The sequence below is a fragment of the Alligator mississippiensis genome, chromosome 1 (assembly GCF_030867095.1).
Source record: "Alligator mississippiensis isolate rAllMis1 chromosome 1, rAllMis1, whole genome shotgun sequence".
NCBI classification, from domain to species: Eukaryota; Metazoa; Chordata; order Crocodylia; family Alligatoridae; genus Alligator; species Alligator mississippiensis.
In genome coordinates this window covers 435,412,850-435,440,254 of record NC_081824.1, presented here as the reverse complement: position 1 = coordinate 435,440,254, position 27,405 = coordinate 435,412,850, and the positions used below count along the sequence as shown (strand labels likewise).

The 27,405-nt window shown below is 48.1% G+C and overlaps 1 long non-coding RNA gene across 1 annotated transcript in view; it reads left to right on the top strand.

Annotated features, from left to right (window-relative positions):
- LOC109281840 (uncharacterized) overlaps positions 1-27,405 on the top strand; it is a 48,250-nt gene that overhangs the window by 12,553 nt on the left and 8,292 nt on the right. The window contains exon 2 of the long non-coding RNA XR_009459095.1: positions 26,944-27,105. This is a non-coding gene — a long non-coding RNA (uncharacterized LOC109281840). The remainder of the gene's footprint in view (positions 1-26,943; positions 27,106-27,405) is intronic.

Sequence of the window (27,405 nt, the reverse complement as noted above, 5' to 3'; positions counted from 1 at the left end):
CATCCCTAATTTGAAAGGGGGTTGCAGGATGAGACCCGGGAAGGGACACTGACAACAACCCCGGAGCTCTGGTGGGGGAGACAATTCCAGGTCCCGTGGCACCGGCATTAACGGCGAGAGAACTCCCTGAGCCAGGCCGGCACAGATTGCAGAGGGAGAGACTGGGAGGCACCCGTAACAAGCCGCTAATGAGGCAATTACAGGCGATAAGCCAAGACACAGGCAAGGGGGAACTCCTTATCCCCCTTTGACTCAAAAGTGACTGAAACGGGATTGTGAGTGATTACCCTATACTGAGAGAAACAGCCGGGGACGTCCTCCACGTGAGTAGCCGGCGCGGAACAGAAGCCGCCAGATGTGCGGATTACTAACAAGGCAATTAACCCCGCGAGACACCGGCTAGCACTTACCTTGAGGATTTCGCAGCCGGATATCCGCTCTTGAGCCCAGGCGTGATCCAGGGGTCAGCTTGAGCGGGTTGCCGCCTCCAATCCAGGCCACTGTATTAGAAAAGATAAGAAAAAGAAATAAAATATGTAGAATAACGTAACGGGCCGGGAGTAGTCATGCTGAGGGTACCAGTTAACATCCCATCAATCTCTTTCCTTTCCTCATAAGATCCAAGTCGTGGCAGGAGAGAGCCAGAGGAATGGGCGGTATCCTGCTAACCCGATAACAAAGTGATGCATTGGCTGGGAACCGAAGGCTCCATAATAGAAACTATGGATAGTCAGGTCCCCACTGATGGGCAGCAAGCCCACAACCTTACATTGAGACTCCTCCAAAGCCAGCAGCCACAGTTAGAGGAGATGGTATGGATGCAGACCCAAGAGGCAGAGGCTCTTATACGATTGTTTTCACGCCAGCAAGATTTGTGCGAGAAAATCGAGGCACAACAGACGCTACTTGGGAGAGGAGGAGGGACTGGGTTGCCCCGCATGTCCGCTGAAGATGATGTAGAGGCCTATTTGGAGTCTTTTGAGAGGGTGGTGATGGCCGCTAAGTGGGATCCCGGAAGTTGGGCAGCCAGGCTGGGACCACTCCTGATCGGGCCAGCACAAGCCGCCTACTGAGCCCTCAGCAGGGTGGAAGCTCAGGATTACAAAAAAGTTAAAGAAGTGACCCTATGCTGTTTAGAGGTCTCCCTGGAGACCTATCAACACAAATTCTGAGTTTGGAACGCCCCGAAGGAGCACAGCCTCGACTACTGGCTCAGACACTGCGGGATTTGGCCACATGCTGATTACAGCCGAAGATGCTGTAATCAGCATCATAGCAGAGCCACTGGCGGGAATATTTGAATGCTCATGGGGCACGGGCCAAGTCCCAGAGGACTGGAAAAGGGCCAATGTGGTCCCCATTTTCAAGAAGGGGAGGAAGGAGGACCCGGGCAACTATAGGCCAGTCAGTCTCACCTCCATCCTCGGCAAAATCTTTGAAAAAATTATCAAGGCTCACATTTGCGAGAGCCCGGCAGGACAAATTATGCTGAGGGGAAACCAGCACGGGTTCGTAGCAGGCAGATCGTGCCTGACTAATCTGGTCTCTTTTTATGACCAGGTTACAAAACGCCTGGATACAGGAGGAGGGGTGGATGTCGTGTACTTAGACTTCAGGAAGGCCTTCGATACGGTATCCCACCCCATACTGGTGAACAAGTTAAGAGGCTGTGACTTGGATGACTACACAGTCCGGTGGGTGGCGAATTGGCTACAGGGTCGCACCCAGAGAGTCGTGGTGGATGGGTCGGTTTCGACCTGGAAGGGTGTGGGCAGTGGGGTCCCGCAGGGCTCGGTCCTGGGACCGATACTTTTTAATGTCTTCATCAGCGACTTGGACGAGGGAGTGAAATGTTCTCTGTCCAAGTTTGCAGATGACACAAAGCTATGGGGAGAAGTGGACACACCAGAGGGCAGGGAACAGCTGCAAGCAGACCTGGACAGGTTGGACAAGTGGGCAGAAAACAACAGAATGCAGTTCAACAAGGAGAAATGCAAAGTGCTGCACCTAGGGAGGAAAAATGTCCGGCACACCTACAGCCTAGGGAATGACCTGCTGGGTGGCATGGAAGTGGAAAGATGAACATGAGTCGGCAGTGTGACGAAGCCATCAGAAAAGCCAATGGCACTTTATCGTGCATCAGCAGATGCATGACGAATAGATCCAAAGAGGTGATATTTCCCCTCTATCGGGCGCTGGTCAGACTGCAGTTGGAGTACTGCGTGCAATTCTGGGCGCCGCACTTCAAGAGGGATGTGGATAACCTGGAGAGAGTCCAGAGAAGGGCCACTCGTATGGTTAAGGGCTTGCAGACCAAGCCCTATGAGGAGAGACTAGAGAACCTGACCTTTTCAGCCTCCGCAAGAGAAGGTTGAGAGGCGACCGTGTGGCTGCCTATAAGTTCATGACGGGGGCACAGAAGGGAATTGGTGAGGATTTATTCACCAAGGCACCCCCAGGGGTTACAAGAAATAATGGCCACAAGCTAGCAGAGAGCAGATTTAGATTGGACATTAGGAAGAACTTCTTCACGGTTCGAGTGGCCAAGGTCTGGAATGGGCTCCCAAGGGAGGTGGTGCTCTCCCCTACCCTGGGGGTCTTCAAGAGGAGGTTAGATAGGCATCTAGCTGGGGTCATCTAGACCCAGCACTCTTTCCTGCCTATGCAGGGGGTCGGACTTGATGATCTATTGAGGTCCCTTCCGACCCTAACATCTATGAATCTATTAATCTATGCGCACCACCTAGGAGATAATAGATTTGATTGTCCTAGAACAGGTCCTGACAGACCTCCATGGCAGCTCTCAAAGATGGGTGTGGAGCCGTCAGCCTAAAACCTTGGAGGAAACATTATGGCTAGCAGAGGATTACGTGTCGGCTGAAGGAGGAAGGGAAATCCCTAAACGAGACAGGGCAAGTGGCCCAGTGCTGGGGACCTGGTAGCAACCCCATTCAGCCACGATGCAGTGACAGCACACGGAGGGAGGGCCGTGTATGTAACCCCCAGGAGCTAACGTGCTGTCATTGTGGAGAGAAGGGACTTACATCCCGGTTTTGTCCTAGGCGCTCCCAGACCTCAACTCCCGCGAATGTTGTGCACAATGAGGAGATGGACTGTAGTTTTGGACAACACAAAGGACAAGGCCAGAAAGCCAAGCCCATGGTGGAAGTGAAAATAGGTGACACGATCATACCTGCTGTTGTAGACACGGGTTGCTCCCAATTGATGGTACACAAGGAGCTGTTCCCGCCCCCCCACACACACCTGGGAAGCCCTGAAAGCCTGGTGTGCATGATCTGTATGAACAGTGCCTATACATATGAACGGAAGAGGGTAAAACTCTTGGTACTGGGGCAGACTGAAGAGATCTCAGTAGGTCTGGCCGAAACATCGCCCTGTCCCATGTTGTTGGGGATAGATTGGCCACATCTGAAAGAGGTTATCCGGCAACTGCTTATGAAAACGAATGATGGCAAAGAAAGAAGCCTTCGGGCCAGCTGTTTTGGGGACCCAGAAGAAGACCTGGATGTAGACCAAATCATAGGAAAAGGACACTTCTGAGAGGAACAACAACAGGAACCCCTGTTCTGGAACATGTGGCAGTCCCAGCTCGCCCGAGAGGAAGAAGGAACCCTAGACCCACAGAGAATCACATAGAACCCATGGTACGAGGTAAGGAAAGGCATCCTTTATCGGGTGGAGAATCAAGAGAAGGGAGGAGAGAGGTCCCAGATTTTGGTACCCTGCAAGTACTGGGAAGCTCTGATAAGGGTGGCCTATACTTTGCCCATGGGCAGGTACCTCGGAAGGGACAAATGGAAGCAAGGTTAAAATGCAGGGTCTTCTGGCCGGGCATATATAGGATAGTTGAAAAATTCTGTGCTGAGTGCCCTGAAAGCCAGAAAACTGGGGGCATAAGGCCGTTGAAGGTCCCTCTGATACCAGTGCCCCTTATCAGGCATCCTTCTGATTGAATTGCCCTTGATATAGCCGGACCCTTTCCTCATAGCCGGGCTGGGTACCAATTCATTCTTGTAATCATCGACTATGCTACCCGATTCCACGAAGTGGTACCATTGAAGTCGGTGACAGCTACAGCCATAACGGGGGCTCTACTGAAATGGATCACCTGGGTAGGCAATCCTCGCGAAATCCTGACAGAACAAGGAAAAAATTTTATGTTGAAAATGTTAAAGGGGGTCTGCCAGGTGCTGATAATTAAATAGCTGCGCACCTCCATCTATCATCCGCAAATTGACGGACTAGTAGAGTGATTTTTTCCTCTCCACCTTGGGAGGAAAAACATGCAGCATGCTTATAGGTTTGGTAGTGCTACGCTGGTTAGCACCACAGATTAAAGGGACTTGGGGGTCATGGTTGACCACAAAATGAACATGAGCCTTCAGTGTGATGCTGCAGCTAGTAAAGCGAGCAAAATGCTGGCTTGCATCCATAGATGCTTCTCAAGCAAATCCTGGGACATCATTCTCCCATTGTACTCAGCCTTGGTGAGGCTGCAGCTGGAGTACTGTGTCCAGTTTTGGGCTCCACAATTCAAAAAGGATGTGGAGAAGCTTGAGAGGGTGCAGAGGAGAGCCATGTGCATGATCAGAGGTCAGAAAAACAGACCTCACGATGAGAGGCTGAAAGCCATGGGGCCCTTCAGCCTGGAAAAGCGCAGGCTCAGGGGTGATCTTGTGGCCACCTATAAGTTTATTGGGGTGCTCATCAGGATTTGGGGGAACACCTGTTCACCAGAGCGCCCCAAGGGATGACAAGATCTAATGGTCACAAACTCTGCTGTGACCAATTCAGGCTGGACATAAGAAAGAACTTCTCCACTATCCAAGCCCCCAAGTTTTGGAATAGACTGCCGCCGGAGGCAGTTCTAGCACCCACTTTGAACACCTTCAAGACACATTTGGATGCTTATCTTGCTGGGATCCTATGATCCCTGCTGACTTCCTGCCCCTGGGGCAGGGGCCTGGACTCAGTGATCCTCCAGGGTCCCTTCCAGCCCAAATGTCTATGAAATCTATGAAATCTAACTGCACCCTCAAAGGGATGCTCCGAGCATGTATTCAGGGGGACCCCCGGGAATGGGACACCATGCTACCCACGCTACTCTTTGCTATAAGGGAAGCTCCTCAAGCTTCAGCCGGATATGCCCCATTTGAACTAACCTACGGTCATAGCCCACACAGGTTGTTAGACTTAATATGTGAAGAATGGCTACAGGAAGGAGCCGACACATCGCAACCACAGGTAGTGGGAGAGTTTTGGGAGTGGCTACAAAAGGCCCAGGAGATAGCCCAGAAAAACCTAAGCCAATGCCAAGGCAAAAGCAACACTACGGCGCTCAATCCATCAAGAGGGAGCTCAAAGTGGGGGATTGGGTAGTAGTACTGCTCCCAGACAACACCCGTAAGATTCTGTCACGATGGCAGGGACCCTTCTGAGTGGTCAAACGCATGGGGCCGGTTAATTATGAGGTTTTGCGAACAACACCTACCCGGAGGAAACAAGTATACCACATTAACCTACTAGTGGCGCCAGGGAGACGGCTGGTTAATGAACCCGATGGACAAAATTGAAGAAGAGGGAACAATCATCTGAGATCTGACGGGGACCCAGAGCCGAAGATAGATGACCAGCTAGACCTCGACTGTCAAAGAGAGATGAGGGCCTTAATCGCGGAGTTCCGTGATGTATTTAGAGAGATACCAGGAGAAGCCAGGGGGGTCCACCACCACATCATTATCCCACCGGGTCAAGTAATCAGAGACCACTGGAGGAGACTGACCCCGCCATCTGTGGCTGGCAGTCAGACAACAAGTTGAGCAAATGAAGAAGCTGGGAATTATCAAAGAGTCTAAAAGCCCCTGGAGAAGCCCCATAGTGGTGGTACCAAAGCATGATGTATCGATCCATTTATGCATTGATTATCAGAAAATAAACAAAATTGCCACCTTCGATGCTTTTCTGATGCCCCAAATTGACAATATGTTAGAGAGGGTGAGACAAGCACAATATATTTCCACCTTGGATCTTACCAAGGGATACTGGCAGATCCTGATGGCCACAGAAGATAAAGAAAAAACAGTATTTGGCACCCCATGGCGCCATTTCCAATTTAAAAGAATGCCGTTTGGACTACAAGGAGCAGCAGCCTCCTTCCAGAGGCTAATGGAATGGATACTTGCTCCACACCAGGGGTATGCAGCTGCCTATATAGTCGATATTATCATTTTTTCACCCAACTGGGAAACACATCGTCAACACCTTTGACAGATATTAGAAAGCCTCAGGCAGGCAGGGCTCACGGCCAACCCAAAAAAATGTGCACGGGGGAAAAGAGAGACGCAATACCTCGGATTCCTAGTAGGCCAGGGTGTCATAAAACCTATGGTCGACAAAGTAGCTGCCATAAGACAACACCACTTATGCAAAACACTGAAACAACTGCGGCCCTTCTTGGGCTTTGCCAACTCTTATAGGCATTTTATTCCTAATTTTTCAGAGAAGGCAGCCCCACTGACAGAATTAACTAAGGGACACTGCAACCTGGTTCTGTGGAATCCAAGTGCCCTCTGCACATTCAAACAATTGAAAGAAGCCAGTGCCAGCACCCCATCTTGTACACACCCAATTTCCAGAAAAACTTCTTTCTACAAACGGACGCTTCGTCAGTGACTCTGGGGGCCATACTATTCCAAATAGAGAAGGGAGAAGAAAGGCCAGTGGCATTTGCCAGCAAAAAACTGAACCCAACAGAAACCCGTTATTCCACAATAGAGTGGGAATGCCTGGCAATACAGTGGGCATAGAGCTATTCCAGTATTATCTCCTGGGTAGAGAGCTCAGGCTTATCACCGACCATGCACCACTACGATGGTTGCGAATAGCTAGAATGAATACTGCAAGACTCATGAGGTGGTTTACAGCTTTACAGCTGTTCTGTTTTTCAGTAGAACATCATGCTGGCAGAAGGAACAAGAACATAGATTTCCTATCCTGCCCCAGGGATGACCATGGCGAGAACACTCAACCCAACGAAGACAATAAGTAGTCACTCAGGAAAAAGCTGGGTGACATACTCAAACATTTAAATTTTATGACCCGGCTACAGGGTCTCAGAGGAGAGATTTTCTTTTTCTTCCCTTCCTTCTCCATTTTTCTTTTGGGTTTTTTTCCCATTGCTCCCTCTCCCCTCTCGACAACCCCTCTCCTCCCAGGAAAGGGACCCCCAAAAAGTTGGGGGACAGACTAAGAGACCAGGGGGGTGGGGGGAGGTGTGTAACAGGGTTCCTGTTAGGAGCCCTGTTACTTGGGAAAATCCTGGACAGCTGGGGAAAGATTCCCCACCCCACCACAAGGTCAGCCAATAGGATGGTGCCTCCGGGAATAAAAGAAAGGGGAGGTCCTGAAGAAAATGCATTCAGGCACCACAGATGGAAAAAGGGGCTGCTTGAAACCCCAGAGATAGAGGATCCGGTGAAGGAATCCGAGGCCTAAGAGAAGCACCGAGACTGAGGGATCCTGGAGGTGGCAGGTCAGCAACGCCGCCAACTACTTACGGCGAAACTCCAGAGGCTGCGATAAGTCCGGGGAAAAGCCGAGGCTCTGTGCTGGGACAAGGCAAGGCATCCCTAATTTGAAAGGGGGTCGCAGGATGAGTCCCGGGAAGGGATGCTGACAACAACCCCAGAGCTCAGGGCAGCGGGGGAGAGACGATTCCAGGTCCCACAGCACCAGCACTAACGGCGAGAGGACTCCCTGAGCCAGGCCAGCACAGATCGCAGAGGGAGAGACTGGGAGGCACCCGTAACAAGCCGCTAATGAGGCAATTAGTGGCAATAAGCCAAGACATGGGCAAGGGGGAACTCCTTATCCCCCTTTGACTCAAAAGTGACTGAGACAGGATTGTGAGTGATTACCTCGTACTGAGAGAAGCAACTGGGGACATCCTCCACGCGAGTAGCTGGCGCGGAACAGAAGCCACCAGCTGTGCGGATTACTAACAAGGCAATTAACCCCACAAGACACCGGCTGGCATTTACCTTGAGGATTTCGCAGCCGGATATCCGCTCTTGAGCCCAGGCGTGATCCAGGGGTCAGCTTGAACGGGCTGCCACCTCCAATCCGGGCCACTGTATAAGAAAAGATAAGAAAAAGAAATAAAATACCTAGAATAATGTAACGGGTTGAGAGTAGTCATTCTGTGGGTTCCAGTTATCATCCCATCAATCTCTTTCCTCCCCTCATAAGATCCAAGTCATGGCAGGCAAGAACCAGAGGAATGGGTGGTATCCCACTAACCTGTTAACAGTGATTTATTAAAGGACAGAGTTTCTTTTGTAGTAATATTTATGGAAGTAATTAAATGTAAGTAATTAAATGTATTCAGGGTGAATGGAAGCTCTTGTCTTAGAAAAGTCCATGTGATGGGCATGGGCAGAGTTGTCTGTATACAATTGGTTTTTTCCTGTTAAAAGTTCATTACATTTACTTTATTTTGCCACATGTTATAATTCTGGAAATATTTTATAGAATCCTAGAAATCCCTGATGGATACCTACATTGTTTTTAAGAACCTCCAATGAAGGAGATTCAACAACATCCTTAGTAGCCCATTTCAGTGTTTCATTGCCCAAATATCCAACCTGAATTTTTTTTCTTGCAAATTAAAGTGACTTCTTCTTTGTTCTTCTCCCTAGTGGGAATGCAAAACAATTAATCACTGTCCCCTTCATAACAATCTTTTATATATTATAAGACTTATTGTGATCACTCTCAATCTTTTTTTTTTCTTTTTTTACTTAACAAATCCAGTTCCTTCAACTTGTTCTATAGTTTGAAATCACACAGTGTTGGACTTTTCCAGTTTGGGGAAACTTTTCTGAAGTGCAGTGGCTACAACTGTGCCCAGTACTCTACCTGAGGTCTCAGCAAGATAGAGAACAATGGAATAATTACATCCCATGTCTTACAGACAGCAGTGCGCTAATACATCTCAGAATGAGAATATGGCTTTTTTACCACAGCACCAGACTGCTGACTTGTGTCTAGGTTTTTGTTTTTGGTTTCTTTGCTGTCATACAGCTACCTTAGACAGATATTCCCTATTTTGTATTTGTGCAACTGTTTTTTCCTAAATGTACCACTTCCCAAATTTATTTACCAATTTCATGCAGTTGATTCTAGATCAGGGGTGGGCAAAATACAGCAGATCCAGCCTGCAGAGGGATTTTCATAGATTTCATAGACATTAGGGCTGGAAGGGACCTCGGAAGATCATCGAGTCCATCCCCGGTCAAGCAAGACCTACCCGCAACAAAACCGTGCTGGCTATTCAGGATGTTGGCGTCAGCCAGTCCATTAAGGATGGCCTCTTTAATAAACTTTTCTAAGACCTTCCTCAGGATAGAGGTCAGGCTGATGGGCCTGTAGTTTGCCAGATCAACTTTTCTCCCTTTCTTGAAGATAGGCACCACATTGGCCTTCTTCTAGTCTTCAGGCACTACAACAAAGCTCCAGGAGTTCTCAAAGATCTGTGCCAGGGCCTGGGCTATGATGCTCACCAGCTCCTTGAGTACCCTGGGATGTAGATGGTCAGGGCCAGCTGACTTGAAGTTATCCAGCCTCTCAAGGTGTTTCTTCACGAGGTCAGCATTGATGGAGGGCAGGGGATCACCCTCACCCAGAACTCCCTGTCCCGTAGTGGGCATGGGCGTCCCATGGGACTGATGAAAGACCGACGCAAAGTATCCATTTAATAGGTTGGCTTTTTCCTGGGCGTCAATTGTCAGACGTCCCATCTGGTTTAGCAGGGGTCCAATGTTGCCCTTGCTTTTCCTCTGGCTCCCCACATATCTGAAAAAGGACTTTTTATTGTCCTTGATACTCGAAGCTAGTTGGAGTTCAGTTGCAGCCTTGGCTTTCCTCGTTTGCTCCCTGCAGGATCAGACCAGTGCAGAATATTCCTCCTTGGAGGTGATTTTATCTGGCCCATGGCAGGTCCCTTGGTCCCCCCAGCCCTGGCACAGGGGGCAGCCTGGGCTGTAGCACATGCAGCCAGTCTCACTGCCCTTGGCTGTGCAGTAGGGCTGGGGTGGCATGGCAGCTGGACTTGCTTCTCAGCAGCCCTGGTGGTGGCAGTGGCCAAAAGGAGCCTCCATCGCCAGTCCCAGCCCTGCTACTCAGGTACCCCAGCAAGTCTGCTCCACACCCACCACTGGGGATGGGACCTGCACAGGCAGAGCGCAAGGATGGGTGGGTGGGATGGGGCCATGACCAGGTGAGGAGTGGTGTTTGGGAGCAGAACAGGCAGGTGAGCAAGGCTGTGTGATCACAGGCCAGTGACAGTGTGGGACTGTAATCTCACAATCCCAGCCCTGGTCCCACCCATCCACCCACCCATTCCACTCCTGGTTGTCACTCTCCGGCCACCAATGGCCCCATCTCAGCTGAGTGTGGAGCAGAGCCGTGATCCACAGTCCTCCTGCCCCTGTGACAGGTGCTGGCTCTGAGGGCAGAGACATCTGGGGAGCAGATCACAGCTCTGCCCCAGCCCTGTGCTATCACTGACCCACAATCCCGGGGTCTCCATAGAGACCAGCCAAGACCCGCACAGGTAGGGTGCACAGCCGGGAAGATGGGATGGGGCTGTTTAGGGAGTTTTGGTGAGCTGTTGTGCCGGGGGTGTGGGTGGCGCTGACCCAGCCCAAAGCAGCTCACCAAAAGTCCCTATGTGGCCCACAGGTCCAAATAATTTCCCACTCATGTTTTAGACCATCTCTCCGATTTGTCAGGATCATTCTAAATTTTGATCCTGCCCCCTTCCAAGGTTAGTATCATCTGCAAGCATTGTCTATGCCATTGCCCAAGTCACTAATAAAAATATTGAATGGAACTGAGCCACTAGAAATTCCTACAGAACCTTACTTGTGATACCTTCCCAGAATGAAAGCAAACCATTGATAACTACTTTCTAAAAGAAAAGTTTAGATTGATTTGTACCAACCTCACGACAATTTCATTAAAACCCTATTTCCTTAGCTGGCTTGCGAGAGTATCGCATGTGATGGAATGGAAAACTTCCTAAAATGAAAGTACACCAAATGTGCTGCATCGCCCTTATTCATGACAGTTACCCTAAATTTGGGCATTACAGAGAGTGTGAGAGTGTTAAGATTGTCCACTGCTTGAGGAATAAAAATGCTGATGCTTTAATTTGGCAAAGCAAAAGATAACTGAAGAGCATGCAATGGATTCAGACTTTCTCTAACATAACTGTTTCTTGTGTTCTTCTGAGGATGAAGCCCTACAAGTTAAGTGATTGTTCAGAAAGGCCTTTGTTACTGTAGAAAGCCATGCTTTATAATCAACTGATGCTTGGAAACTGTTTATTGTGTAGTTTCAAGTGTTAGCTCATAATTGGCAGAGCTTGGAAAACCTGGTCAGATGTGTCCAAAAGCCCTAAACTTCAGAAAAGTTGACCTGGATCCAAGCTTTGCGGCTCTACTGCATAATTAAAGCTTTACACTTTTTTATGCAATTGCCCATTCCTAACAAGCTCCTCAAACATTCTTTATGCAAGGGGCTTTCATGACTCTACCTAATGTTGTTTTAAGTTTGTGCCTATATTCAAAGGGGTGGGAGCAGGGGGACTCAGGTCTCTCAGCTTCGTCAGTACTTTGTAATATATTAGAACAGATATTGAATAATTAAGAAAATGGAGGTAATCAGAGAATGGGATAAAACTGCATGTTTATCCCAGGATAATTATGTTAGATCAATCAATAGCCTTCTAATGAATAGACAATTGACTTTGTTTTAGACACAGGCAGTATAGTTCACCTAATTTACCTAGATTTAAGCATGGTGTTCAAAAGGATGCCTCATGGAAAATTATTAGCCAAACTGGAGAGAATGAAGGATCAATGCTATAATTGTAAGATAAATAAAAGCTGGCTAAAGGATTATGTTGAAAGGTGAGTTTTCAGACTGGAGAGAGGTTATTAGGGTTGTTCTTCAGGGATTGACCACCCTACCCTGTTTAACAGTTACATTAGCAACCTTAGTGTAGTAACTAGATTTGTGCTTATAGCAGATGGTATAAAGTGTGCAGGCAGGTGTTGACAATATGGTGGAAGATTAGGTTATTATCAGGGATCTTGGTTTTCTCAGATTTAAAAAACATCCCCAATTTTCAGTTTAAGAAAAGTAACCCCAAATCCACATTTTTCTATGATTAAAATGAAACACCACACACACACACACACACATATATTAGTTGTGTTTCATTTAAATTATGAGAAACTGTGGATTTGGGGTTACTTTTTTAACTGAAATTGGGGATTTGTCTTAATAAGAGAAAACCAGGATCCCATCCTTGGTTATTATGCAGGAGAAATGGTATGAAATTTGATACCATGTAGTATGAAGTGCAAAGCAATGCGCTTGAGGATTCATAACTAACACTTTTCCTATTAAGATGGAGGCTCATAGACTTGAGGCAACAAAAGAAGAGAGGGACCAGAGCATACTGGCTAATTTTAGTATGGTTTTGAGCCTCCAGTTTGATGTGGCTATGAAAAAGGCTAACATAATTCTAGGGTATATAAAGGTAGGATGTATTTAAAAGAAACAAGAAAGTACTAGTACCATCATACAAGGTATCGGTAAGGCCCTGTTTACAATACTCAATAGTTCTGGTCTCTGATATTCAAAAAAAATTATTTTTAAATACATTTGAGCAGGTACAAAGAAGGGCTACTAGGATGGTTAGACTAGATTTTATGAGACTGGGGGTGCAGACAGAAGTGACAATTTTCACCTGATCTGGCCACAGAGAGTCATTTACAGCTGTGACAGAGAACAAATACATGGCTGCAGACAGCATCAAAAATGGCCAATAGGCTAAAACTCTGAACCCTCATTGCATGAGAGGTCAGATAAAGACTTTTCAAAACTGAGCATCTTCTGTAATTTTTGTCTGCATTGCCTCCCAGCCTGTTGCTGTTTTCAGAAAGGGAGAGAGGAAAGGGAGTTCAATCTGGGGTTTTTTTAGCTCCCACTGTAGGATGGGTTAGGTGTATTGGAGCCCCTCCCCCATGTGCAGAAGGCTCCAATACACCCACCACACCCTCCAGCACTGACTGGAAGCCCCTAAAGGAGCTCCCTCTTCTCCCTTTCCCCACTACGATTCCGAAACAGGGACGGGCTGGGTGAGAGGAGGGGCCATTACTAGGGAAACTTGTCTGCAGGCTGGCAGCCAGCAGCTAGATTTCTCTCCCTCTGGAACAAACAGTGAACTTCTGTTTGGTCTGGGGATCGTTGTAACTTAGACGGCTTCCTGCAAAGGGTTCTCAGCAGGGAACCTGGTTTTCTCTGTTTAAAAATCACAAATTCTCTGATTAAAAAAACCCCAAATTTGCGTTTTTCTGTGATTAAAATGAAACACCACTCGAGATACAGGTATCAGTTGAACACAATGTTTTATTAGTATATTTACAATTTTAAAGCAATTTAGAAGCCTACCAGTGCCTCCATAATTATAAAACAAACTAGCCAATTGCCCGCCAAGAATGACAGGGGGCAGGGAGGAGCTGGGTTGGAGTGCCACCACCTAATGCCCCATGCTGCCACTGTTCTGCTCTTGCAGGGAGCGGGGTGGGGGAGCCAAGGCCCCCGGCTCCCCCACCCTCTGTCTGGTCCTTGGCGCCACTTGCAGGGAGCAGGGTGGGGGAGTTGAGGCCAGCGCTGCTGGCTTCATCTTGGCTTCAGAATCATGGTGGCGCTCCTTCACATTTGGAACACTCTGATGGGCTGTTTCCATCAGCCAGTCAGAGTGTGAATAAAGCGTTACGGACAGACAGACAGACAGACAGACTTAGGCTTTTATAATATTAGAATTCTAAATACCTATGTATTTTGGTGTTTGATTTGGGTTTTTTATCATAAAAAATTAGAGCTCCCTTGCCCCCTTCACTCACCAGGATGCAGGTCCAGCTGCAGCTGTCTCCCTGCCCCTTGGCTTTGTGCCCTGGTGCCCTGCCTCTGCCTATGCCACTGACCTGCACTCCCAAGCCATAGCTGCCCCCGCCCTACTGGTGCCCCTCACTCCCAACCCAGAGACCCCTTGCCCTGCTGGTGCCCCTCATTCCTAACATGTACCCCCCCCAGCCCTACCAGTGCCTCTCAGTCCCCACCCACAGCCCCCATCCCCTCAGCCCTACTGGTGCCCCTCACATCCAACCCGCAGCCCCCACCCTTCCCAGGTGCCTCTCACTCCCATCCCACAGCACCCTGCCCCTGCCAGTGCCCCTCACTCCACTCCACCCCCCACTGCCCTACTGGTGCCCCTGACTCATGACCTGCAACCCCCTATCCCCCCCAGCCTCGCCAGAGGGGACCCCTGCTGCCAGGGCTACGGCGCCAAGGACCAGGGCCTGTAGCCTTCTTCCCCCTTAGCAGTGCCTGAGCCCTGGCTGCCATCCATGGGAGGCGTGGCTACCGTGGACAAAGCAGAGTGCAGAGCCTAGCCACCCCTCCTCTGTATGGAGGGGTATGGCTGGAGCAGTGGGGAGCACAACTCTGCACTGGTGCACCCACTGCTGCCGGGCAGGCAGGGGGCACCTCACCATGGCAGCACAGGGCTCCTAGCAGAAGCACTGAGCCTCCCTGCCCCGCTGCACCAGGACCCACCTGCTGGGCTGCAGAGGCCCCCAGGGGGAGGGCAGCAGGGTGGGGAGCCCTGAGCCTGCAGCAGGCAGCCTGTATCTGCCCCCACCTGATGCACAAATCTGGGAGGCACATGCCCCTCCATGCCCTCCCTAGGACTGCACACAGCAGCAGAGAGCCAACCCCCTGACTGCACCCCCAGACATGCCACCCATGCCTCCATCCTGCTCCCACCCAGGCCCTGCAACTGTGCATTCCTGCCCTGGCCTCAGGCTCCAGACCCCAAGTACTGCCTCAGCTGGGCAGTGCCCCCAGCCCTACCTAGTTCCTTCCCTCCTTCACTGTGGGGTCCCCAATCCCTGCCCCCCCCGATTTACCTGTGGGGAGCTGCAGAGAGCTCTCCATGATAACTGGATGCCACATGTATGAGTGCACACATGCATGTGGCGTCTCCTGCCTGATCAATGTTCACCCTTCTCCCACTCCCCCCAGCCTGAAGCAGCCCTTTGCAAGCTGGAACTCTGCCATCCTGCAAGGTGAAACCTGCTGTTTTCTGCATTTTTCCCCTTTAAAAAAGAAAATCCACTTTTTCTCCTTAAAATGAGAAAATCTGCATTTTTCTGTTTCTTTCCCTGGCATACAGAAAACGTAAATCCCTGCTTCTCAGTTATAGTGGGGAGCTGCACTTCTGTCTACACCCATTTAGAGAGCCTGGCATGTTGAGCTTAACAAGGTGAAGATTGGCAGATGATATGGTTCTGTTTTATAAGTAAATTAGTGGGATAAACATTGTGAAGTGAGTAGCTATTTAAGTCAGGGAAGAATATCAACACAAAAATCTAATGGCTATAAACTGGTTACGGATGCACTTAGATTTGTAATGACTGGAGGAGTGCAGTTTTGGAATGATCTTCCAAGCAAAGTCAGGATGCCGGAAACATGGATTAAAGTAGCCCCATGTTAGGGTTGAAAGGTTACTCTCTGCTCAGGAGGTGTCTGGTAATCCTGTACTTCAAGGATTTTGCTTCTCACCTATAGGGAGCAGAAAGGAATTTTCCCCCTTCATCATGAATGGCTTATTGACTTCTTTTTTGACGGGAAGAAGTGGAGGTTGCCTCCCTCTGAAACAGTGGACTTTGGCCACAACTGGTGCACATTGATGCTTAGAAACTTCTAAGGGGGTGTGTCTACACAAGACATTTACCATGCAATAGACTAATAAGCTGAGCAGTAAATGGCTTGGCATCTACAGATGTGCCCCTATTAGGCTGGAGTAAACTAATTTACTCTGTAGCAGGATAGTATTTGTAGTTACAAGCATTTACAAGTAAAAAAACTCCACAGCAGTGCACATGTAGACACTGCCCCAACAGGCCAGGACAGGGGTGGTTTTAGCTTTCCTCTGCATGATAGTGTATGACATTGTAGCTGTGAGAGCCCAGAAATTATGCGAGAGGCAAGAATGTCTTAGGCTGATATGTTTTATTTGACCAACTCTATAGCTGGAATAGAGTTAGACAATTCAATTCAATTCAATTCAATTTCAGTTTATGAAGGATTCTGGCTAAATGCCATGCTCCCAAAAATGACATAACACACATACAACCATAATATAAATAAGTTCAAAGTAACCAAACTATAAATATTATACTAAAAATAGAGCTCACCAACATAAAAGCATTATTAATATAAATATAGTAGTAAATCAAGATATGAATCTATAATATTGTTGTACATAGATCCACAATTCAGACAATAAAATCAAATCTAGTGTTAAAATGTATCACTCATATCAGTAATAAAGGATATTTAACTCTAATCACCTCAGCCTTATAAGCAAAAATTGCAAGACAGTTTACTACATCTGGATCTGTTTGCTGTAAAAGCCAGATTAATCTCTGTTTGAAAAATGTATCAATTTCTGCAAGAATGGTAATAAATAGCTTCTCCTTATGTCATTATATAAAGAACATTTTAAATCATAGTTGATAGTATCTTCAAAAACTCCTAGACAGACTGGGGAACATCTTTTAGCCCTTGGAATGGAAAAGAGTTAGACAAGCTTTCAAATGTAAGACATAAATTTGAAAGCTTGTCTAACTCTATCCCAACTATACAATTAGTCCAATAAAAGATATTACTCTAAAAAAGACTTGCCTTTTTGTACGATAAGGCATAGTGCTCTTCTTAGGATCCACTGAGTATATATTAATCTAGTAATTTCTCTGCCATTATGGTGGCAGTGTATTGGCAGTGCCCTTGTCTCTGTTATTTTCCTGTGACATTGCTGTAATGTAGGGCATTTTTTTGTTTTGTTTTCCAAAGTATCTTTGCAGCTGTTTGAGTATGACAGGGGTCAGAGTGGATGATTTTTAGGACTCATTGGATAAATGGTGACCTGTGAATGCAGGACGCTGTGTTCAATATCCCAGGAATTCCCTTTTATTCTTATGTTCTTTATCAGACACAATAATTTGTTGGCATACTCCACTGTTAACTTCTTGCCATGATGAAAACATTTATTCTTTGTTTCCTGGCTCAGAGCTAGGTTTTTTCTCCAGACCATACTTTGCATCCCACTCCATGACTCAGTTTCTTTAATAAGGCTTCTCACAAGATGTTATTAAAGAAGCCTGGGTTTTTTGTCAACTGGTTCTCCTTTAATTTACTACAGAGTAAATTAGTTTACTGTACTTTATTAACATGTTCCAAGGGTCCTCATAGACAAAGACAGAAATTGCAGAAGTGATGCTGGTTAGATGTTATCATTGTCATAAGCCAAGCATTTTATTATTCTGCTTTGATTCCATACCTAGCAATCTGTATGCCTTCTCTTTTTCAGAATACTGGAGTATTAGGTCACGTTATTTGCCATTTGTATTTACTTAAACTGGAGTAATTCAAAACCAATTTTGTAAGAGCAATTCTGTGAATAACTTAGCATGGCTTTTGGCCTTCATAATGTTCTCAACAAGATAATTATCAGAAGCAAAGTTACAGACAAACAACAAAAAATGAAATACGCCTGGGTTCCATTTTCTTTATTTATTTTGGGTTGATAAAAAGACTCATTATTTCACATAACAACGCTCTGAATGTCTGGGAGAATGGACGGGAAGCAGTATGACTTTGTAATGCGGCCCCTACCCCATTACTAGAATAGGAAGGGGATCCACTATTACTAGAATAGGAGGGGCCCTCTTCCCTCCTTCACTCCCCTGCCTCCACCTTTTCCTTTCTTATCTTTTGTCTGTTTGTTGGTGTATCCTTTCCTGGTTGTGCAGTTCTGATTTCTACCCCCCCTCCCCCCACTGCTTCCTTCCACTTCATCTGTGTCTCTTCTGTCTGTGTCCCGGTCGTGATGCTGGAGACAAACTCACAGGCAGGGGAGCCTGAAGCAAGATGGCTGCCAGGTTCAGGTGTAGGCAGAGCCCCATGACCAGGGATCTGGGTTTTCCCTTTGCCATTGAAAAATGTGGTAAAACCCATATTTTCTCCTTCACAGGAGAAAAATGTGGGAAACAGTGGGTTTTGCCTTGCAGACTGGCAGAGTTCTAGCCTACAAGGGGCTGGGTGGAGTGGGAGAAAGGCAGTCAGGCAGGGGGTGCCATGTGCATGTACGCACTCACACATACACATGGCCACCAGGCAGCCTGAAGAGCAGCTCTTGCAGGTAAATCTAGCGGCAGCGGCAGTGGTGGGGGGCAGGAATCGAGGCCCCCATAGTGAGGAAAAGAGTTGGGCAGGGCTGAGGCTGGGGTTGCTGCCCAGCCCAGGTGTTGTGTGAGGCTTGGGGCCCAGGACAGAATGCATGGCCACAGAGTCTGGGTAGGGAGCAGGATGGGGCTGTGGGTTGCTCATCAGGGGCTGGCTCCCCGCTGCTGCACCCACTTCTGAGGTGGGCATGGGGGGCACATGTCCCCCAGATTTGGGCATGGGTGGTGATGGGCACTGCTTACTTGGGGCTCCCCGTCCTGCTGCCCTCCCCCTGGGGGTCTCCACAGCTCAATGGGAGGAACTGGTGCAGCACGGCAGAGTGGGGCTGGGCAGGGAAGCTCATTGACGCTGCTGGGAGCCCTGCATCACCATGGTGAGGTGCCCCCATGGTGAGGTATCCCTTGCTGCTGCCAGGCAGACAGGGGATGCCTCCCCATAGTGGTGCTGGGCTCCCAGCAGTGGCACCGAGCTTCCCTGCCCAGCCCCACTCTGCCCTTCCATACCTGGTCATGCCTGCTGGGCTGCAGAGGCCCGTGGGGGAGGAAAGCAGGGTGGGGAGCCCCAAGGCTGCAGCAGGCAGCTTGCACCCGCCCTGCCATAGGCTCCACTCTGTCCATGGAGGAGGGGGAGCCGGGCTCCACACACAGCTCCACCGCAGCAGTCACTGCTTCCCACAGGTGGCAGCTAGGGTTCAGGTGCTACCAGGGTGAGGCGGGGGGGGGGGGGAATGCAGGGAGCTGTGCACCTAGGTCCCTGGCCCTGTAGCCCTGGCAGCTGGGGGCCTCCTCCAGCAGGGCTGGGAACTGAGGGGAACCAGCAGCGCTCAGGGGAAGTGAGGAGTGGGGAGTGAGGACCATCAGCAGCTCCAGGGGGATGTGGGTGGGGAGTGCAGGGCTCTAGCAGGGCTGATGGGGCTGTGGGTCAGGAGTGAGGGGTAATGTCATGGGCAGGGCACTAGACTGTTCTGTGGCTGAATGAAGCCAAACCTGCCTGAACTGTAAAGCCGGAGAGTTAAAGTATGTTCTGTGGCCATATGAGGCCATGTCTAAGCAGGGGCTATATCTAAGGGGTCTGCAAAAGATAACTATGATCAATTAAAAGTATGCAAATACCCACAGTTACAATTCAAAGGGGTTCACACCTCCATTCAAAAATTTTTAGGGGTCCACAAATGAAAAGAGGTTGAAAACTACTGGCTTACAGGCAGCACTGTACCTAGACTCCTGGAAGCCCAGGGTGAACTTTTAGTGTTGGGCTCCCCTTTGCCAGAGATAATGATAATAATAATTTAAAAATGACCATTTTAGGGACCCCTTTCTGTCCAGGCCCTGGGTGGTTGCTCAGTTCGCCCATGCCTGCGTCCAGCCCTGCTTACAGGACTGGGGATAATCAGGCAGACACTGATCTTCAGAAATCCACTGTCTATTGCTGAGTCTTATTTTAATCTTTTAGTTATCATTAATGCAGTCCTGGAATTTCTGTAAAGAATTAACAGGACAGTAACTAATTAATGGACCCCAATGAGAAACTACAGTTAATTTCTAAATAGCTCAGAATAGCTAGCTTAAAGAGCTAGAGCGAAGAGAGAGTCCAACAAGGGTTTTTTATAAGAAATAAATAGGTCTTAATAGAATTAGTGCTTCCATTTCTTTAACAATTCAAAATTAAAAAATTAACAACAGAATTACAGTAACATAAGCGCCAACATGGTTGTGTTCAAATGGAATGATAGAGTTCACTGTTTTAAAGAAGAGAAAGGTTAGAGAAGCTGACTAGGAAAAATGGACTTCAGAGAAGCAGATGTCAACAAAGTCACAGAAACTGGTTATGAGAATCCCCCAAGGAGGTGGGACGAAGGAGGTGCAATCTGGCAGTTTTTGAAAGAGACAATGAAATACACAGCCGCCAGCTCTCCTGATGCTTCCTATCTTCTCTTTACATAGCAAAATGATAATTGCGGAGACATCAAGAACTCTAAAGATCTGAGGAAAAAGTTAAAGAGGAATGATACACAATGTGTTTTATAAGAAACAAGGTGTATGAAAGGAATATCAAAAACATGTAGGGATAAAAATCAGAAATACTAAAATGTAGTGAGTTTAGGTTAGCAGGAGACATAAAAGGCAATAAAAGAGGAAAATGAAGATGACAGGTGCTGGGCATACCTTTTACTTTAAGCAGGGAGGAAAGCAGCTGTGTCAGCAGGCAGGGGAGCACCTGACCAGAAAAACAAGGGAGCTTAACCAAGAGATAAGCCCAGGGCCAGAGCTGGGGCAGGCAGCCTCACCCTGGCTGCTGACATGGAAGTAGCACCTGAGCAAGCAGCAAACAGAGGGAGACTGCACTCCCAGGGGTTAAGAGAAGGCAGTCTTAGAGCTGAGGTTGAGTCTGGTGTTTTAGGGATTGAGACAAGGGGCGGCAATGGTCTCAGCCAGCCTTTGAGTGGGGCCAGGACCCCAGGGGTTGTGACCAAAGGCCAAAGAGCAGGGCCACAGCGAGGGACTTGGGTGTAAGGCTGGAGCCCAGGTACAGGACAAAAAGGGGCTAGAAGGAGCCTGGAACCCAGGCAGAGAAGCTAAAGTGTAAGGGGGAAACACCACAGCTGCGGCTAAGGAGTTCAGGGCCAGGAAGCCCAGGAGGAAATGGTCCGGAGGCCTGGGGCCTATGCTGCGTGCAAGTAGGGTCAAGGCACCTGGGGCCCAGTAGGGGACAGGATTACAGACAGTAAGAGGGCCTGAGCTCCAGGTGAGGTAGGGAATACAGGCCAGAGCAGAGAGGACAACAGAAGGCCTGAGCCCAGGAGGGAGCTGGGAAGGTTGATGGCACAGGGACTAAAAGTCCCAGGAGTGGCGGAGATTGAGTCCTGGTATAGGCCTAGGAGTAGTGCTAATTGATAACATAGGCAAGGCATTTGCGTGGGTATTGGAGAGAATAGAGCCCAAGTAACTAGCCCTTGAGGCAATGAGTAGGGTCACTTGTATTCATGAGGAGGAGATCTGACTTGGGAAGCTCTGGGGCAACCTTCCTTTTCCAGAAGTATAATTTTATCAAGGCATGGCAGGAAAGAATGGGAGATTGCCCAAAGATAGTGAAGTGGACAAGGGCTTAAGGGGCTCCAGAGATATCATGACCCTGCCTGAAGTTTAACCCTGTTACAAAGTCCATTGCTAAACAAGAAAGGAGAGCAAATAGTGGATGATCCAGAGAAGGATGAAGCGTGAGATGCCTATCCTTCAGATTACAAAGGATTAGTTGTGACTAGGGGTCTACCAAACTCAAGGATGTGGCCAGCCAATTTCAAGGGCAGATCTCAGGGCCACCTGCCATTTTCACAGGCTGATTGCAGTGCCACCCCCAACCTCTAATTGACTGAGGGGCCCCAGTGGCCCTGCCCCCGCTGCTGATTGTCAAAGATGGTTGTCCATCATATGGCCCTGGCCCTCACTGCTGATTGGTGGAGAGGGGTGGGGCTACACAACAGGCAGCCCTGTCAGCCAATCAGTGGCAAGGGACAGCAGCCACCTTGCCTGCTCCCTGCCCCCACAACAGCTGCATAGCCAGGCCACAGCAGCCATGAGGACTGCTGGTTCCCACTGGGGAGCCAGCATTATTTTTAGTCTGTCCCTCATCCTCCCCACAGCAGATTTCATGGAAATCACCCAATTTCATGATTTCCATTTGAGTAGGTCTGTCGCTATAACCAGACACTTAATTAATTTTTACAAGGAAATAGGAGTGCAAGCCAGAGTACGGAAAGAACAAGATAAAGAATATTTATCCAAGATAGATGTATTCACCTGGGGCTAATGAAATCACTGTATGGTGCTCAAATAGCCAGTATAACTTCTGAACTATTGGTAAGTTAGAGCTATTTAACTTTGACATAGGTGACGTCTAGCGAGGGTGCAACAGGGCCATGGGGGGCACGACAGGGTTGTCCCCGCTGCCAATGGCACCAGCAGTTTCTGAGGTCCCCCAGTGCCACTTCTGGTTTTGCCAGGAGTGTTTCCGGGTTCAGTGATCAGCTGCCAGGAGACCCCTGCCTCCCCCGCCCAGCGATCAGCCACTGAGGGAACCCCCACCCCCACAGCGATCAGGTGCCCCCCTAGACTCCAGAGGCACCAGTTGCTCATGGACTTAGAAATGAGACAAATAGAAAGGAGATGCCTGTGTATAAAATCAAAATCAAAAGCTGAATGTAGATTAAGAGCTTCTCTTCTCTCTTACTCAGAGTGCAAGAATAAGCAGATAGCCAGCTTCAAAGTGAGAAGGCAACCCATCTGCTGCCATGGCTGTTCCTAGACAAGCCTGTTTCCCCATGCAGCCATTCTCTACAGTTCTGGCAGGAGCGGATTAAAGAGGATGGTGTTTTGGGTGGGTCTTTCCTTCTTGTTCCCCAAAGCATAAGTAGTGGGGGAGGGAGAGAATGGAAGGGAGATGCCACTGAGCATGGAAGGGAAGGGAGCAGGTGCCTAAAGCCAGAGTAGGTAGTTTTTTAACTGATTCAAGGACTTTAAACAGTTCCCAACTGCTGCTGCAGCAGCAGTCTGCCTGCCCAAGTTTAGTAGGGGGGGGAGGGGGAGAGGCTAGGAGCAGGAATGATATAATCACCCTTGCAGTGCTGATCACTGTTCCCACATCCCTCCTTTTCAAAAGCTTTGATCTGCCGATGCTTACTAAGCATTGTTAGAATACTGAGCTAGAGGTACCTCAAGTGTGATTTGATATGGCAGTACCTATGAAAAGAATGGGTAGCAGTCCTAAAATAATTTGAGAAAGAAATCTAAATATAACCCTTAGAGTGTACCAGTGTTCAGACTATACATGCCTTGAGGTGAAGAAAATTCTGAGGTTTTAATTTGGCAGAGATTTAAAAATAGTGTTGAGGGACAAATGCAATTGCTCTACACTCTTCCTAGTATATCTGTTTCTTATGTTCTCTTGAGTAGGAAGCCAGATGAGTTATGCAACTGTTCAGAAAAGCTCTTATTAGTATAGAATGACACAATTATCAACTAATGCTTGGGAACTTTGTTTATAGTATAAATGGTTTCAAGTGTTATTACACAAGAGGCAGAACTTTGACAACCTCATTAAATGTGCTCAGATGCCTCAAACTGAAAAAGTTTGGATCCAAGCTTTGCAGCTCTACTTCATAATTAAAGCTTTAAAATTGTTGATGCAATTGCCAGTTCTTAACAAGCTGCTCAAAAGAGCTCTCCGACATTCATTATGGAAAGGCCTTTCATGACTCTACCTAATGTTTTAAGTTATCCGTATTTGAGGAGACTCTTCAAGAGTCATCCTTCCTCCTGGCCAGAAATATCATGGAAGTGAAAATACTGGATTTGACCATATGAGGCATTTATAAAATGTATCAAAGGCTGAAATGGAATATACAAATAATGGTTACAAAATAACCTTCATAACTTTATTGACAACAAATTCATGCCAACATATTGCACTTTCCATTGAAGTTGGCGTATCATAGGGTTTTTTGGGAGAGTTCTGCTGGAAAAACAAATGGTACAATAGGCTATGTTGTCAGTTTTGTAATTCTGCTTCTGTAAGTGATATAAGAATGCATATTAAATATGAATTAATACAAAAGAGTCAAGTTTGAAACTACCAGGTCAAAGATACAAGACTTTTTATCTGTAGGATTGTAGGGTAGAAGCTGTCATTTTGATGAATAAGCAGCATCCAGTTCTGCACCATAATGTGTTTGACCTGGCCATAAGTTTTGACTCACTTTGAATCAGAATTCAAAGAGAGAAACAAATCATGCAAGTTTCTTTATATGGGTTCTTTTAAGAGAGTTTATCTGGTATCTTTACACACTGGTACAATTGTTGGCTGAGACGGCATTACTGCTGGTGTTCACTTGGGTATGTGAACATAGAATCAAGCTCTAGAGGTTATTTGCTTGTGTCTTCAGAAGTAGTGCAAGTATAAAGGATCTGCTAAACACGGGAAGAGTACGTAGAAGCAGAATTACCACAGTGTCTTAGGAGCAATATTACAGCAGCACCTAAAGGGCATAGTCATGGATCAAGGCCAGACTGCACTAGACCTTGCACAAACATGTAAGAAAAACATGCTACCATCTTAGAGGAGTTCTACACAGCAAAATGAGATGTGACCATATGTTCATTGCCTTTAATCTGCAAATGGCATAGATAACAACAACCCTGAACATGACCCATTCTTACCTATGCTTCATAGATTAAAGTTATATCATGGATTCCCACTACTGATATCCAATCAGTAGTGAATGCTGTTTTAAGAAGACTGACCTGCTTCTCTGCTTGGGATTTTGGAGTCTATTTCTTTTCCTTTAAAGAGATAACAACCCTCTCTCAAAAGCTGAAATGAACTGCCCTTCAATTGCTTTTAAAACTGATTTAAAAATTGCTAATGTTTTTTCCTCTCTCAATTTAAGATCCTTGACCTTCAAGTATATCTAAGTTTCAGCCTGACCACATTCAGGCTCTAGGGTAATTGTGATGCCCCTTGGTAGCCACACAACCCTTACCTCACTCCAGCTGTAGGGTGCCCTCCCCTTCTGGCTCACCTGCTATGCCTTGATGTAATTGTTTGGTTAGAAGGGAAGCTGCTTAATGGGTCCTAGAAGGCTGCCTTACGGGTCCCAGTTCCTCTGGATGGCAGCGAGTTCTCCCAGGCCACCTGTTAGCCTTAAGAAATAATTGTGGCCTCTGACCTCCCCTACAGCCATGCCCATGACTTGCAGGTGTTACCAATTATTTACTTTGGTGAGCATTTGGTCCCAACCCAGTAGCAGGCCACCTTGGGCCTATATACGTAGGGTCTCAGCCGTCCCAACGTCAGCCCCTTTTCTCTTACTGGTTCCCTTAGCCAAGGCCCAATGTGTCTGACTGGCTTCTGGGTTCCAGCCTCTGACTGCCTAATCTGGCTTTATCTTAGCCCTGTCCTGGGCAATACACTTGCTGAGCCTGCTTAGGTTCCTGGACACCCTGGTCCCCCCTGGGCCTCTCTGTCCTTTTTGGGCACAGGACCCCCCTTGCCCTGGCTCTGCCCTTCCTGGTCACTAGATCCCATGACCCTTGCACAACTCTTGCCCAAGCCAGGTTTCAGTCTTTCCCACTTCTTCTCTCTGGGCTTTAAACTCCCCCTGTGGCCCAATCCTACGGTGTGCCCTGAGTCAAGGCTCATTCCAGGCAGCATGTAGGGAAGTGGCAGGGCTGGGACTGGGGGTGGAGCTGCAGCTGGGCAAAAGCGCAAAGTGTGGGACTGGGGCTGGCCGCAGCGTGGAGCAAGGAGGGTGGCAGAAGCATGGAGCTCGGCTGGGCAGGGTGTGAGGGAGCGGGGGTGGGGTAGGAACTGCCCGTAAACTCCCCCTATTATGCATAGCCCTGGCAGGTGGCAGCAGGTGGGGGCGCTCGGGGCACTTGTGCCCAACACAGGCACTGGTGCCTGGTGGTGTGTGGCTCTTGCCACCACTGCATCTCTCAGCAAGGGTCGTAGCCCAGCCAGACTGCCTCTCTTGCTGGCACTCCCCACCATGCATGTGCAGCCTCCACGCTCACGCAGCACTGGATGGAAGCTCCACGTGTTCCACCTTCTTCACCCCCCTGCCAGGCAGGTCCTGGGACTCCACTGTAAGTGAAGAGGACTCCTGGCCCCTGCTTCCCTGTGGAGTCCCAGCACCTGTGCAGCAGGAAGCAGTGCAGGCAGCTGGCTCCAGTGCATGGAGCATCCCTCAGGTGCTGTGCAAGTGTGGGGGCCACGCATGCATGGCAGGGAGTGCCAGCGATAGAGGCAGCCTGGCAGGACCGCAGTCTTTGCCACAATGTGCAGTGCTTGCACCAGTGCCTATGCCAGGCATGAGTATGCCAAGCACCTTCACCTGCTGCTGACACTGCCTGTGGGGACTGCATACCATGGGGGAAGTATGGGGGGTCCCAACACCCCCCCCTTTCACATCCCACAATTGCCACACACCCACACCCTGCTCAACAACCCCACCCCACATATACGCACACCCCACCAATCATAGCCTCACACACACCCCCACCTCACCATTCACTCCCATACACCCCCACCATACACACCCACCCCCACACTCCACCACACACACACATCCCTACCCCCACCATACACACACCCCCAACACAATACACAAGACTAAGAATTATTTTTTTAGTTATTATTATATTTGAGTTATCACCTCTTTATACACTACACAAACATAAATCATGACAATAATAGTTTTTGTAATAAAATTAAAATATGTTATTGTAGCTGTTTAACTTTTAGTATATGACTTGTTTTTTTTCTGGTTCTAAGATGGCAACCCTTTCCCCCTCAAAGAGTATTTCCAGGGGGCAAGGGGAGGGACTTCTGGTCCCAAGATGGTGACCAGGGGGCAGGGCAAATGTCAAGGAGCGGCGCTACTCATGTGACCCTCGAAAGCTCACCAAACCTCGTTAAGCGGCCCTCCAGCCAAAATAATTGCCCACCTCCATCTATGTTTATATACCTCTGTCCTTCCCCTTGCAGGTCAGATGCCTCCCTGACCTGTTGCTGGTGTTTCCTGATTCAGCTTGCTGGCTCAGCCTCAGGGTGACTTACTGCTTTTGGTCTCTTCTGTACTCCTATCTTGTCTCTGTGACCATACAAGGATCTAGCCTACAGTGCTACTGTGGCACAACCAGTTCTGTGGTAAGTACTTGCATCAGGTAACTGCTGGAGAACCTGTTCTCTGGCAGCTCATAACGAGTAGCTTTCCCGGAGGCTCTCACCACTGCTCCTCTATGCTTAAAGAAATAGGAGATGCTGGCTTTCTGTTATGCTCAGGTACAAAAAATGTTTTTATGGTACCTAATAAGCTATTAGTGATGGGGGCTGCTGGGTAATATTGTAGTACAAATAATAATATGTTCAGTTAATCAGCCTGAAGTCACACAAGTAGTCTAATTAGTTTCAGTCAGATTACTTTTTGATAAATACTGTTGAGTTATA